The sequence below is a fragment of the Salvelinus fontinalis genome, chromosome 7 (genome assembly GCF_029448725.1).
Source record: "Salvelinus fontinalis isolate EN_2023a chromosome 7, ASM2944872v1, whole genome shotgun sequence".
Taxonomy (NCBI): Eukaryota; Metazoa; Chordata; class Actinopteri; order Salmoniformes; family Salmonidae; genus Salvelinus; species Salvelinus fontinalis.
The window spans coordinates 29,425,611-29,439,921 of record NC_074671.1 but is presented as its reverse complement, the minus strand read 5'-3'; the positions used below and the strand labels follow the sequence as shown (position 1 = coordinate 29,439,921).

At 43.8% G+C, this 14,311-nt stretch overlaps 1 pseudogene; it reads left to right on the top strand.

Annotated features, from left to right (window-relative positions):
- The first annotated feature begins 13,419 nt into the window (after positions 1-13,419).
- LOC129858836 (B-type lectin plumieribetin-like) lies at positions 13,420-14,087 on the top strand (annotated as a pseudogene).
- The last annotated feature ends 224 nt before the right edge of the window (positions 14,088-14,311 follow it).

The window sequence follows — 14,311 nt, the reverse complement described above, 5'->3', positions numbered from 1 at the left end:
GGATCCTAAAAATTCCACACCAGTAACCATACAAGCTAGAGCATAGGGCAAAGCAGTGGAGTAGTGTACCCTGTGCAGCCTGACATTTATCACACATAGGGGATGTATCAGGAAATATCCTATGCAGTTTGGTTTTGGAATAGTGTAATCTGTGTAATACCTTGAATTGTATGAGACGATGTCTGGAGTTAATGGAGCAGGTGTGGATATACTCCAAGCTATCTTCCCAGTCTGCCACCGAAATGTCAGTCCCTAGTTCTTCCTCCCATTTTGCCTTAATGGCATCTGTAGAAGGTGTGCTAACCAATTGAAAAGCATCATATAAACGAGATATCAGTTTGTCTGAGGTGGGGGATGTTTTTATGCATCCGTCAAACATGGAAGGCTTAGCGTTCCCAAATGTTGGGAGGTGTTTTCTAACATAGTCTCTGATTTGTAGGTATCTGAAAAAGTTACTTCTGGGAAGATTATAAGTTTCCCTCAGCAACTCAAAGGAAGCAAAGGTCCCTTCTATATATAAATCCCCTATGGTACTTATCCCCAACTCTCCCCATTGCTCAAAGGTGTTATCAAGGTTAGAGGGGGCAAAGGAGGGGTTCCTGGCAACAGGGAGCATGAATGACATTGGTCTAAGCTCAAAGTGGGTTTTAATTTGCTTCCAGATTCGGACTGTGCTATGTATAATAGGATTGTTACGATAAAGTGACCTCTCCAGATTGATAGGTGACAAAATCACAGCACCAATAGAGAAGGGGTGACACTCCTCCCGCTCCATACTAAGCCAGCTGGGTGACGGACGTGCGTCATCCAGGAAAAACGTAACAGCGCGGAGGTTAGCGGCCCAATAATAAAATATAACATTTGGGAGAGACAATCCTCCTTCCATTTTGGATTTGCAGAGGTGTTTTTTACCTATCCTGTGTGTTTTATAATCCCAGATGAAAGGATTGATAATTGAGTCCAGTTGTTTATGAAAGGATTTAGGTATGAATACTGGGATGTTCTGGTATAGGTCGAGCAATTGTGGGAGGAAGACCATTTTAATGGCATTCATTTTTCCGAGCAGAGAAATTGGGAGAGTTCTCCAAAATTGTATATTTGTCTTGAGTTTTTGCATCAGAGAGGGGAAATTCTCTTTAAATAGTAAGGAGTATTGTTTGGTAACTACAATTCCTAGATAGGTAAATTTTTCTGAAGATTTAACTTAACTGGAAGATGTTTTAGCCAGGAGGTGTTTTGTAACCGTATGGGCATTAATTCACTCTTGTTCCAATTTATTCTGTATCCCGAGAAGGTACCAAACAAATTAATCACATCAAGAATAGCTGGAATACTAGCTTGGGGTTCTGTTACATAGAGGAGAATGTCATCTGCGTATAGGGACATCTTATTTAGAGTATCTTTAGTATTATAGCCGTGTATTGCTGCATCAGATCTAATCGCCTGAGCGAGAGGTTCAATGATTAGGGCGAAGAGCATAGGCGACAGCGCACAACCCTGCCTTGTCCCTCTGTAGAGGTTAAATCGGGGCATCAGATCTAATCGCCTGAGCGAGAGGTTCAATGATTAGGGCGAAGAGCATAGACGACAGTGCACAACCCTGCCTTGTCCCTCTGTAGAGGTTAAATCGGGGCGACAATGATTGGTTAGTGAGTATTCTCGCACAGGGGTTCCTATATAAAAGCTGGATCCAATTTATGAACCCATCTCCAATATTACATTTCTGTAGGACTTTTAATAGATAGGACCACTCAACTTGGTCAAAAGCCTTCTCGGCTTCAAGAGATATAACGGCAAGGTCCACGTTTGGTAACCTCTGAGAATACATAATGTTGAAGAGGCGCCTGAGATTGAAGAATGAGTTTCTGTTCGGGATAAAGCCGGTCTGGTCCGAATGGACCAATTTGCCAATTAAAGTGCTAAGCCTGTTAGCCAGGGTTTTGCTAAAATCTTTTGGTCTGTATTAAGGAGGGATATTGGTCTGTATGACCCTACCTCTTCCGGATCTTTACCCTTCTTATGTATAACTGTAATGAATGCTTCATCCAAAGTAGATGGGAGAGCTCCATCCTCCTTGGCCTGAACCAACATTTTGTGCAGGTAGGGAAAGAGCATGTTGCTGAATGATTTATAGAATTCACCAGGGTATCCATCTGGGCCCGGGGTCTTGCCACACTTTAGAGTTTTAATTGTTTCTTGAATTTCTTCAAGAGATATTTCCTTATTCAGGAAGTTAGAATAAGATATATATATATACACATACAGGCATCACAGACCTGTTATTGCTCAATCTCATACATACACAAACATTCATGCCCCAGTGTAATAATCTACACTAATTTAAAATATACACATACATAATAGTAAAATGCTAAGAGAAAAGAATTATAAAGTACAAATAATAATTATATGTACGCACACCTACACAGACACTACAGAGTGCTGGTGGGGATCTAATCGGGAGAGCGGCCCTCGGCTAAAACAAAGGCAGAACGGCACAAAACATCAACTTGCTATCCAGGTGTCTGTGTCTGCCCCTTCCCAACCATCACCCCCAGTCCCCTGCAAGCAATAAATAAATGGTATTGTAATAACAATAAATGTAAGAATTGAAAAATAAATAACGAAACAAAACAAAAAATGGGGGTATATAAGAATATTCATCCGAAAGTGTCAATGATCAAACCTGGAAGGCATCCCAAATAGGCATCGCTCTGAACACAGCCAGAATGAAAGTGACTTTAACTGAGAGCCCAGACCGCCCTCCACAGCATCTTACATGTTCGGTAGCCCTTGTTGAGACGTTCAATACGGTTTCACCCGTTATGGTAAAGTCTGGATTCGATTCCATGAGCAGACCCTAACACACAATGACAAGGCACTCTAACCTGTACGGGGGATTGGCGTATGTTCCCGGATAAACTTCTCTGCGTCCAAAACCGAGGAGAGCCAAATCTTCTCACCGGAAGGCGGGGTAATTCTTAGTCTTGCAGGGAAGAGCAAGGCTGGGCGAAGATGGAGTTTGTAGAGTTTGGTCATGACATCTCTGTAGCCGCCGCGGTGCTTTGCCACATCGGGCACATAATCATCATAGAAACGGGAGGGGTGCCCTTTATGTAACAGGTTGCCCCTCATTCGGGCCTCGCGCAGGATAAGATCCTTGGTCTTGAAACTGTGACAACAGATGATTACTGGGCGAGGACGTTGGCCCGGTCCAGGCACTGGGACAAGGGCGCGATGTGCACGGTCCAGCTGGGGACCCGAAGCCAAAACATCCAATCCCATTGCATCCTTCAATAGCTTGGCGAAGAAGTCGGTGGGGCGGGAGCCCGCCTCTACCCCCTCTGCCAGACCAACAACGTGAAGGTTATTACGTCTGGAACGGCCCTCCAGGTCGACCACTTTCACAGAAAGCCTCTGCACACTATCCTGCAGTGACGAGCATAGCTTCTCTAACTCGTCGATCCTACCAGCGTTGAATTCAGAAGCTTTCTCAAGGTCCACAATACTCTGGCCCTGCGAAGCGACCGTTCGAATGGTGCTCTCGATTTTGGTGTCCAGTTCAGCAATAGTAGCCTTAAGATCCTCAGCTAAAGCAACACGTAGTTCTCTCAAAGCCCGGGTAAGTTCTTTAAGTGTCACGTTGTTGCCTGTGCCTTCCGCCATGTCTGTCTCGTTGTTTGGTGTGGAGTAGGCCTCCGATGTGGATTTATTGTCCTTTGGTCGCTTATTACTCGGCATTTTTACACAGAAAGTTACAATGTTGTATTAGAAAGAAACGTTTGCTGTAAAAAGTATCATAAAGTAGGTTAAGTTAGATTATTTCGCAAAAAAGCTGCAAGAGCCTCTCACACACCGCCGTTCACTCCAACATGCTAGCTCCGCCCCCTTGTAGTCACAATCTGGTTACCTATTCATGGGTTGCACCTCCGTCACTCAGCACATAGTTGCCATTGTTGTCAATGTCCTACGAATTTCGCAGCATATTGATGTCTGACTGATGGTTAATGCCAAGTCTTTCTGAATGGGGGCAAATTAATGTTTTGTGAATTTTACACTATAGTGGCCTGGGAATAAGATGACATCGCTAAAGTAGACAAATAATTAGTCATAAACAACTTTGCCATCATTATGATGTTGTCAAGTTTACTTTAGAGAGATGGCAATGTTACCCTGAGCTAGCAAAGTTTGTCAGAAATATCTAGTAATGCTAACGTTAGCTAGCTAAAATGTAGGTGTTCTACCCTCAATCTTAGTTAGCTAAAGTTATACTTTTTCTAACGTCTATCTGGAGACGTCACAATGATGACAAAAGCTTGTCCTACTAATTATGTCCCTCCTTTTGAAATGTCATCGTGTTTCCAAGCAACAGTAATGCACTTTAGACCAGTGGTGGAAAAAGTACCCAATTGTCATAACTTGAGTAAAAGTAAAGATCCCTAAATAGAAAATGACTCAAGTAAAAGTGAAAGTCACCCAGTAAAATAAGTATCAAAAGTAAGTATCAAAAGTAAATGTAAAAATTCATATCTTTTGAAATTCCTTATATTAAGCAAACCAGACGGCACGATTTTCTTGTTTTTTTAAATTTACGGATAGCTAGTGTCACACGCCTACACATAATTTACAAACGAAGCATTTGTGTTTAGTGAGTCCACCAGATGAGAGGTAGTAGGGATGACTATGGTCAAAGCATGTAAGATGGCTGTGACAGAGAGGGCTGCCTCGCTTCCAGTTCTAGTTCTTAGGAAACTTTGCAGTATTTCGTTTATTTATTTATTATTTCCTACATTGTTAGCCCAGAAAATAGCCTCGAAGCAGATCCTTTGTCCGCACCACCCAGGGCAATTGAACTGATTCCAGAGGCCAACCCAAAACAACGGCGGTAAAAAATAGGGACTCGAAGCGACTTAGGAGGCGCGCACACCACCCACCGCTTCAGAGTATATTACTCACTAATGTTCGGTCCCTGGATAACAAAGTTGACGATAACAGGGCAATGGTTTCTTTCCAGAGAGACATCAGGGATTGTAACATACTCTGTTTCACGGGAACCATTTTGCTTCCTATAGGCAGAAACTCAAACTGGAAGTACCCGTGCTAAGGACAATTCAATGCTGGTCTGACCAATCGGAATCCACACTTGATCACGCGGACTGGGATATGTTCAGGGTAGCTTCCGAGAATAATGTTGACATGTACACTGAGAGGGTTACTGATTTCATCAAGAAGTGTATAGGAGATGTTGTACCCACTGTGACTATTAAAACCTACCCTAACCAAAAACCGTGGCTAGATGGCAGCATTCCCGCAAAACTGAAAGCGCGAACCACTGCAATTAACCATGGCAAGGTGACTGGGAATATAGCAGAATACAAACAGAGTAGTCATTCCCTCCGCAAGCCAATCAAGCAGGCAAAACGTCAGTATAGGGACAAAGTGGAGTCGCAATTCAACGGCTCAGACACAAGACATATGTGGCAGGGTCTACAGACAATCACGGACTACAAAAGGAAAATCGGCCACGTCGCGGACACTGACATCTTGCTTCCGGACAAGCTAAACACGTTCTTTGGACAAGTTAAACACGTTCTTTGCCCGCTTTGAGGATAACACAGTAGCACCGACGCAGCCAGCTACCAAGGACTGTGGGCTCTCTTTCTCCATGGCCGACATGAGTAAGACATTTAAACGTGTTAACCCTCGCAAGGCTGCCGGCCGAGACCGCATCCCTAGCCGCGTCTTCAGAGCATGCGTAGACGAGCTGGCTGGTGTGTTTGCGAACATATTAAATCTCTCCCTATCCCAGTCTGCTGTCCCCACGTGCTTCAAGATGGCCATTGTTCCTGTACCCAAGAATGCAAAGGTAACTGAACTACATTACTATTGCCCCGTAGCACTCACTTCTGTCATCATGAAGTGCTTTGAAAGGCTAGTCAAGGATCATATCACCTCCACCTTACCTGTCACCCTAGACCCACTTCAATTTGTTTACCGGCCCAATAGGTCCACAGATGATGCAATTGCCATCACACTGCACACTGTGCTATCCCATCTGGACAATAGGAATACCTATGTAAGAATGCTGTTCATTGACTATAGCTCAGCCTTCAACACCATAGTACCCACCAAGCTTATCATTAAGCTCGAGGCCCTGGGTGTGAACCTCACCCTGTGCAATTGGGTCCTGGACTTCCTGACGGGCCACCCCCAGGTGGTGAAGGTAGGAAACAACATTTCCACTTTGCTGATCCTCAACACCATAAGGGTGTGTGCTCAGCCCCCTCCTGTACTCTCTGTTCACTCATGACTGAGTGGACATGTGTCGTCTGCAATCATCAAGTTAGTAGTGATTACATGCTGGCATTACACATCTGGCTAAAAGACTACTGTAGCTCTGCTGGAGTCACTTTTATAGATAACTTTGACACCTTCTGGAAACAGAAGATACTCTACAAGAATGACGGAGTCCATCCAAATCATCTTGGCTCCTGGACTCTGTCCACGCATTTCAAGGCTGCGTTGAAACAATGACTGGTCAATAATCCAAGACCAGCTCAGTTAATCCCTACCATTGTGACAATGAGTCGTCATAATGTTGCATCAAATGTACATGATCCTAGGGGCATTGGCAAACACAATGTAAGTAACTTAATTTATGTGCCCCTAATTGCACCGAATACTTCTGTTTATCCTACAGCTATTGTATGCAGTAAACATGAGCCTATGAACCAGAGTTACACTGTTAGCACTGAGGGGGTGTGCCCTAGTAGGAAGACCACTTTCTGCAGCTCACCCTGCATCGGCTCCAATATAAATAACATGAGTAAATCTACTGCTGATAAGATTCCCAGTAAACCATTAAAAGTGCTAAAAATAGCCCATGTTAACATATGCAGCCTGAGGTACAAGGTCCATGAAGTTAATAACTTGCTTGTAACAGATGACATTCATATTCTTACTGTCTCTGAAACTCACTTAGATAATACCTTTGATGATACAGTGGTAGCAATACATGGTTATAACATCTACTGAAAATGCAGAAATGCCAACGGGGGCAGGTCTTTATTCAAAGCCACATTCCTGTAAAGCTTAGAGAAGATCTAATGTTAAATACTGTTGAAGTAATATGGCTATAGGTTAATCTGCCTCACCTAAAGCCCATTCTTGTGGGAAGCTGTTATAGACCACCAAGTGCTACCAGTCAGTATCTGGATAATATGTGTGAAATGCTTGATAGTGTATGTGATATCAACGGAGAAGTATATTTTCTGGGTGATTTAAATATTTACTGGCTATCATCAAGCTGCCCACTCAAGAAAAACGTCAAACTGTAACCAGTGCCTGCAACCAGGGTTCAGGTTATCAGTCAACCTACCAGGGTAGTTACAAACAGCACAGGAATTAAATCATCAACATGTATTGATCACATCTTTACTAATGCTGCAGAAATTTCCTTTAAAGCAGTATCCAAATCCAGGATGTAGCGATCACAATAGCCATATCTAGGATAACCAAAGTTCGAAAGGCTGTGCCTAATATAGTGTATAAGAGGTCATACAATACGTTTTGTAGGGATTCATATGTTGATGATATAAAGAACATTTGCTGTTCTGTGATGTGTAATGAAGAGCAACCAGACACTGCACTTGACACATTTATAAAATTGCTTATTCCAGTTACCAATAAGCACACACCCATTAAGAAAATGACTGTAGAAACTGTTAAATCTCGTAGGATTGATGAGGAATTGAAAAATTGTATGGTTGAGAGGGATGAGGCAAAAGGTATGGCAAATAAGTCTGGCAGTCCAACTGACTGGCAAACGTACTGCAAATTAAGAAATCATGTGACTAAATGAAATACAAATAAACTATGAAACAAAGATAAATTATATAAAGAATGAAAGTAAAAAGCTTTGGGGCAGCTTATATGACATTTTGGGGAAAAAGCCAACTTGACTCCATCATTCATTGAATCCGATGGCTCATTCATCACAAAGTCCACTGATATTGCCAACTACTTATTTGACTTTTTCATTGGCAAGATAAGTAAACTTAGGGATGAAATGCTAGCAACAAACACTGACACTACACATCCAAGTATTTCAGACCAATTTTGAAAGACAAGAATTGTACTTATGAATTCCGTAAAGTCAGTGTGGAAGAGGTGAAAAAATTATTATTGTCTATCAACAATGACAAGCCACTGGGGTCTGACAATCTGGATGGAAAATTACTGAGGACAATAGCAGACGATATTTCCAGTCCTATTTCACACGTCTTCAAATTAAGCCTACTAGAAAGTGTGTGCCCTCAGGCCTGGAGGGAAGCTAAAGTCATTCCGCTACCCAAGAATAGTAAAGCCCCCTTTACTGACTCAAATAGCCGACCAATCAGCATGTTACCAACCCTTAGTAAACTTCTGGGAAAAATTGTGTTTGACCAGATACAATGCTATTTCACAGTAAACAAATTGACAACAGACTTTCAGGATGCTTATAGGGAAGGACACTCAACATGCACAGCACTTGCACAAATTACTTCAGTGCAGCTTTTGACATTATCGATCATAGTCTGCTGCTGTTCAGTCGTGTGGTCATGTGCCACAAAAAAGGAAAATTGCAATTGGCTCAGAACAGGGCTGCACGGCTGGCCCGTGGATGAACACAGAGAGCTAATATTAATAATATGCATGTCAATCTCTCCTGACTCAAAGTGGAGAGATTGACTTCATCACTACTTGTATTTATGAGCGGTATTGACATGTTGAATGCACCGAGCTGTCTGTCTAAACTACTGGCACACAGCTTGGACATCCGGACGTACACAGACACATGCATACACACACGATAACATACGCACTTTACACACACATACACATGGATTTAGTACTGTAGGTATGTGGTAGTGATGGAGTAGGGGCCTGAGGGCACACAGTGTGTTGTGAAATCTGTGAATGTATTGTAATGTTTTTAAAATTGGATTAACTACCTTAATTTTGATGGACCCCAGGAGGAGTAGGGGATCCATAATAAATACAAATACAAATTACGCCGGAGGCTCCGGACCGCAGACCGTCGCTGGAGGCTCCGGACCACACACCGTCTCAGGAGGTTCCGGACCGTAGACCGTCTCAGGAGGTTCCGGACCGTAGACTGTCTCAGGAGGTTCCCGACCGTGGACCGTCATTGGAGGTTCCGGACCGTGGACCGTCGTTGGAGGTTCCGGACCTTGGACCATCGTTGGAGGTTTCGGACCGTGGACCGTCGTTGGAGGTTCCAGACCGTGGACCGTCGTTGGAGGTTCCGGACCGTGAAACGTCGTTGGAGGTTCCGGACTGTGGACCGTCGTCGTTGGAGGTTCCGGACTGGGAACTGTCGCCAGAAGCTCTGAACTGTGGAGGCGCACTGGAGGCCTGATGCGTGGTGCGGGCACTGGTGGTACCAGGCTGATGACACACACCTCAGGGCGAGTGCGGGAAAGAGGCACAGGCCGTACTGGACTGTGGAGGCGCACTGGAGACCTGATGCGTGGGACCGGTACAGGTGGCACCGGGCTGATGACACGCACCTCAGGGCGAGTGCGGGGAGGTGGCACAGGACGCACTGAACTGTGGAGACGCACTGGAGACACAGTACGTATGGCCGGCGCAGGATATACTGGGCCGTGGAGGCGCACTGGAGGTCTGGAGCGTATAGCTGGCACAACCCGTCCTGGCTGGATGGTCCCTTTCGCACGGCAAGTGCAAGGAGCTGGCACAGAACGCACCGGGCTGTGAATGCGCACTGGAGACACAGTGCGCTTCACCGCATAACATGGTGCCTGACCGGTCACACGCTCCCCACGGTAAGCACGTGGAGTTGGCTCAGGTCTAAACCCTGACTCCGCCAATCTCCCCGTGTGTCCCCCCTACATTTTTTGGGGAGCTGCCTCTCGGGCTTCCGTCTTTGACTTAACTCCTTGTATCGTCACCGTTCCTCTCTCGCTGTCTCCATCTGCTCCCTTGGACGGCGATACTCTCCGGCCTGCGTCCAGGGTCCTTCTCCATCCAGGATGTCCTCCCATGTCCACTCCTCCTGGCCACGCTGCTTGGTCCTTTGGTGGTGGGATCTTGTAACGGGCTTCTTCATACGAAGAGGAGGAGTAGTGATTCGACCAAACTGCAGCGGGTTGTGAATACATAATGATTTAATAAACAAAACTGAAGAACACGACGAACACTTGAATAATTACAAAACAAATAAACGAATGTAGACAGACCTGGACACGAACTTACATACAACGTGAAGAACGCATGAACCAGGAAAACAGACTACATAAAACGAACTAACTAACAAAAACCGGAACAGTCCCGTGTGGCGTAACATACAGACACTGACACAGGAGACAATCACCCACAAACAAACAGTGAGAACAACCTACCTTAATATGACTCTCAATTAGAGGAAACGTCAAACACCTGCCTCTAATTGAGAGCCATAACAGGCAACCCAAAACCAACATAGAAACAGAAAACATAGACTGCCCACCCAAAACTCCCGCCCTGACCAATAAACACAATCAAACAACAGAAAACAGGTCAGGAACGTGACAGATCTTCTGTCACGTTCATCATAGTAATGATCGGACCAAGGCGCAGTGTGCGTAGAGTTCCACATCTTTTAATCAATGGAAACTCACCAAACAAAACAAACAAGCACAAACGAAACGTGAAGCTACTGGTGTGCACAAAGGCGACTATCTGTAGAAAAGATCCCACAAAACACAAAGGGGAAATGGCAGCCTAAATATGATCCCCAATCAGAGACAACGATAAACAGCTGTCTCTGATTGGAAATCATACCAGGCCAACATAAACCATTAATCACCTAGATGACCCACCCTAGTCACTATCAACCAACAGAGAATAAACAGCTCTCTATGGTCAGGGCGTGACAATAAGCTAGTCTACATTCAAGGTAGCGCAGTGCTAGCTGCGCCACCAGAGTCTCTGGGTTCGCGCCCAGGCTCTGTCGCAGCCGGCCGCGACCGGGAGGTCCGTGGGGCGAAGCACAATTGGCATAGCGTCATCCGGGTACTATACTCCTGTGGCGGGCCGGGCACAGTGCACGCTAACCAAGGGGGCCAGGTACACAGTGTTTCCTCCGACACATTGGTGCGGCTGCCTTCCGGGTTGGAGGCGCGCTGTGTTAAGAAGCAGTGCGGTTGGGTTGTGCTTCGGAGGATGCATGGCTTTCGACCTTCGTCTCTCCCGAGCCCGTACGGGAGTTGTAGCGATGAGACAAGATTGTAATTACTAGCGATTGGATACCACGAAAATTGGGGAGAAAATGGGATACAATTTATGAGCGGTAATTTGAGAGAAATAAGCTTTTTATGCATATGGAAAATTTCTGGGATCTTTTATTACAGCTCATGAAACATGAGACCAGCACTTTATGTTGCATTTACATTTTAGTTCAGTATATCATTTCACTCCCTCATGAGGAGTGAGGATTATGAAAGTTCACAGAAGCAACAAGTAAAGGTAGACTTAACAATTAGTTCTAGTGCTTTTAATTATACACATTTTGTTTTTGAATTATTAAGTGATTAAAACGTGTTACTCTGTTACCAAATCGGTTACAGAGTGACCAAAAGATCTGTAACACAATGACTGTAATTGAATTGGCCACAGTGGGAACTCATAGTAGTTAGTCACAATCCACAGTTACAGTAGAGTACAGTACATTAAAGAAAAATAGAGTATAGTTCAGTACAGTAGAGTTCAGTACAGTAGCGTACATTAGAGCACACATTAGTAAAGTACAGTATAATGTAATATACTCTACTCTACTGGACTGGACTTTAAAGTACTGTACTAAACTATACTCTGCTATAGTGTACTGTGCTCTACTGTACTGTACTATACTGAACTCTACTCTACTTTACTTTAGTGTACTGTGCTCTACTCTACTATACTGTACTGTACTTAACTATACGGTGCTGTATTGTGCTCTACTATACTGAACTAATCTACTCTACTGAACTTACTCTACTGTACAGTACTGTGCTCTACTCTACTGTAGTGTGTGCTGTGCTGTATTGTGATGTCAACAAAGACATCTAAGATTGGTACAGATTTGATCCGGTCTGGACCAACCAAATGTGGGTTTGTTTTGGGGGCAGAGCTCGTTAGAATATTAACCAGTGTGAAGAATAATACACAAACATGCAAAGGAGGATATTAAATGTTTCTACCTTTGTGTAGCTATTCAGTATAAATCACCATGAAGAGAATGGTCACCTTCTTCTCCAACGCATTTCGAAAAGGAGGCAAGGAGAGACGATGCAAGGAATCAAGGAAAAATGTATTGAGAAAGAGCCTAGAATTGCTACTATTGTGCTGAACAGAAAAAGCAGCAGCCACATTGATCACATCTGTGAATCAGTCAAGTCAAATCAAGTGAACTCATTTCAAATCAGTACCAGGTTGATTAGCTGCCAGGCAGTTTACCAACAGAATCTGGGAACATTTGACCAATAGGGATAGAGCAGTGCTGAATTACTGCTTGAGTTATTTCATATTAAGCATAATGACATAAATCACACTGTACAGTCAGTACAGTTACACACGCTCTTGCCATATTAAACTATGTACACATTCAATTCAGTTTCTGAATACACTGCTGTTTTGATATCTCCCTTGAATTTTTCCAAATGTCTGGTCATGTGAAATCATTTAGGCCTGCTTGTGTTCATTTAACGATCTGAAGGGTGTTTTTTGAGGAGACACTCCAGACTTATTTGATTGGATGTGGAATTTTTAGAGAGTGTGTCAGTATGATCTGGAGATTTGTCCTTCTTTATTCTTGATAATTGAATACACTCATCTGAAAACACTTATTCAACGCAACCATGTCATTGAAAATCGCACAAAGTGCACAATGTGTTAATTGCTAAGATGACTGATCCCAAACATCCAAGCACCCAGATGTCCAGACAAAGCGTTTCAAAGGGATTCGGCTGTATTTGTCACGTCACACTAAACTCACTGTCTGGACGCTATTTGGATAAGATAAACTGGGCAATAATTTTTTTTTGGGGGGAGGGGTGACATTTCTAATCTATTTTATTCTAAAAGAGAGCCTTCTTGCCTATTGTTAACTCACCAGTTTCATCATCTTCTCCTCTCCTCCACAGACCACATCCAGCCTGTAAGTATCCCATCATTGATGTATGTCATGTTTTACAACTATGTATCTGCCGCCTCCTTAGCTTGGACATGTTAATGGTCTCTGATTTCACTTGACACTGGTTCTCTCTGTCAGTGGATTCCTCTGATCATTGCATGTAGTTCTAGGTATTAGAGAGACAATGAGGAAGGTCGTAAGAAAACAGTACATTAATTGCATGTACAGACTATTATTAGGAGAGAACTAGGCTTGACATGTGGCAATGAAAAGTGTTATCGTACTTCACTGGTAGATTTTGGTGATTATTTTTTGGGTGCAAGTCATCCCTTACTTCAGAGAATGCTCCACATTCTCACTTTAACTACTGTACATCCTCTGTCATTTCAGAATCATGTCGAGGAACTACATGTCCAAGTATGATGAGATGTGTAAGGGAGCGGTCCAACAACAAAGAGTGGAAGGCCTGCTTCCTGGTACAGTATGTCTAGAACTTGTATACAAGGCCGATTCTTAAAGTGTTCTTAGAGTTAGTGTAGATTTCCTTGTGACAACATTCATTATCAACATCCAGGGGTCCAATCAGTATATCTCTATATATCTCCCCGTCTGTCTCTATAGGAGGATGGTATCTTTGTGATCTATGGCTGGAAGCCCATGTGGAACTCCGACACTGCCGGCCGGAGCGACGCCCACCGCCTGTGCATGCAGGACGATTGTAACTTTGCCATGTACAAGAGGGACGAGAAAAGAGGGACAAACACTCAGGCCAACGGCTTCAATGTGTGCCGCATGTGGCTGAGGAACGACGGCAACCTGGTGATTGAGAAGGACGGAGAGGAGGTGTGGAACTCCGCCCAGAGCAGGGGATCAAAGTGAAGCAGTTTGTGATCTAATGTCACTCAGTCACTCTGTGGAGGAAAATAAACTTCATCAAATGTATCTGAAGTTCTGGTGTTCTGTTCTTGTGTCCATTGTTGCTTGTTTTTTTACATATTTTTTACAGATATAATTTTCCATTCACAGTGTCAGAAAATATAGCCAAGACCTGAAATGATTGAACTAAGGTTACTAGGGTAACATGCTTAACTCATAACTTAACAAGATATTGATATACTGTAAAGCTCAGTCACGCCC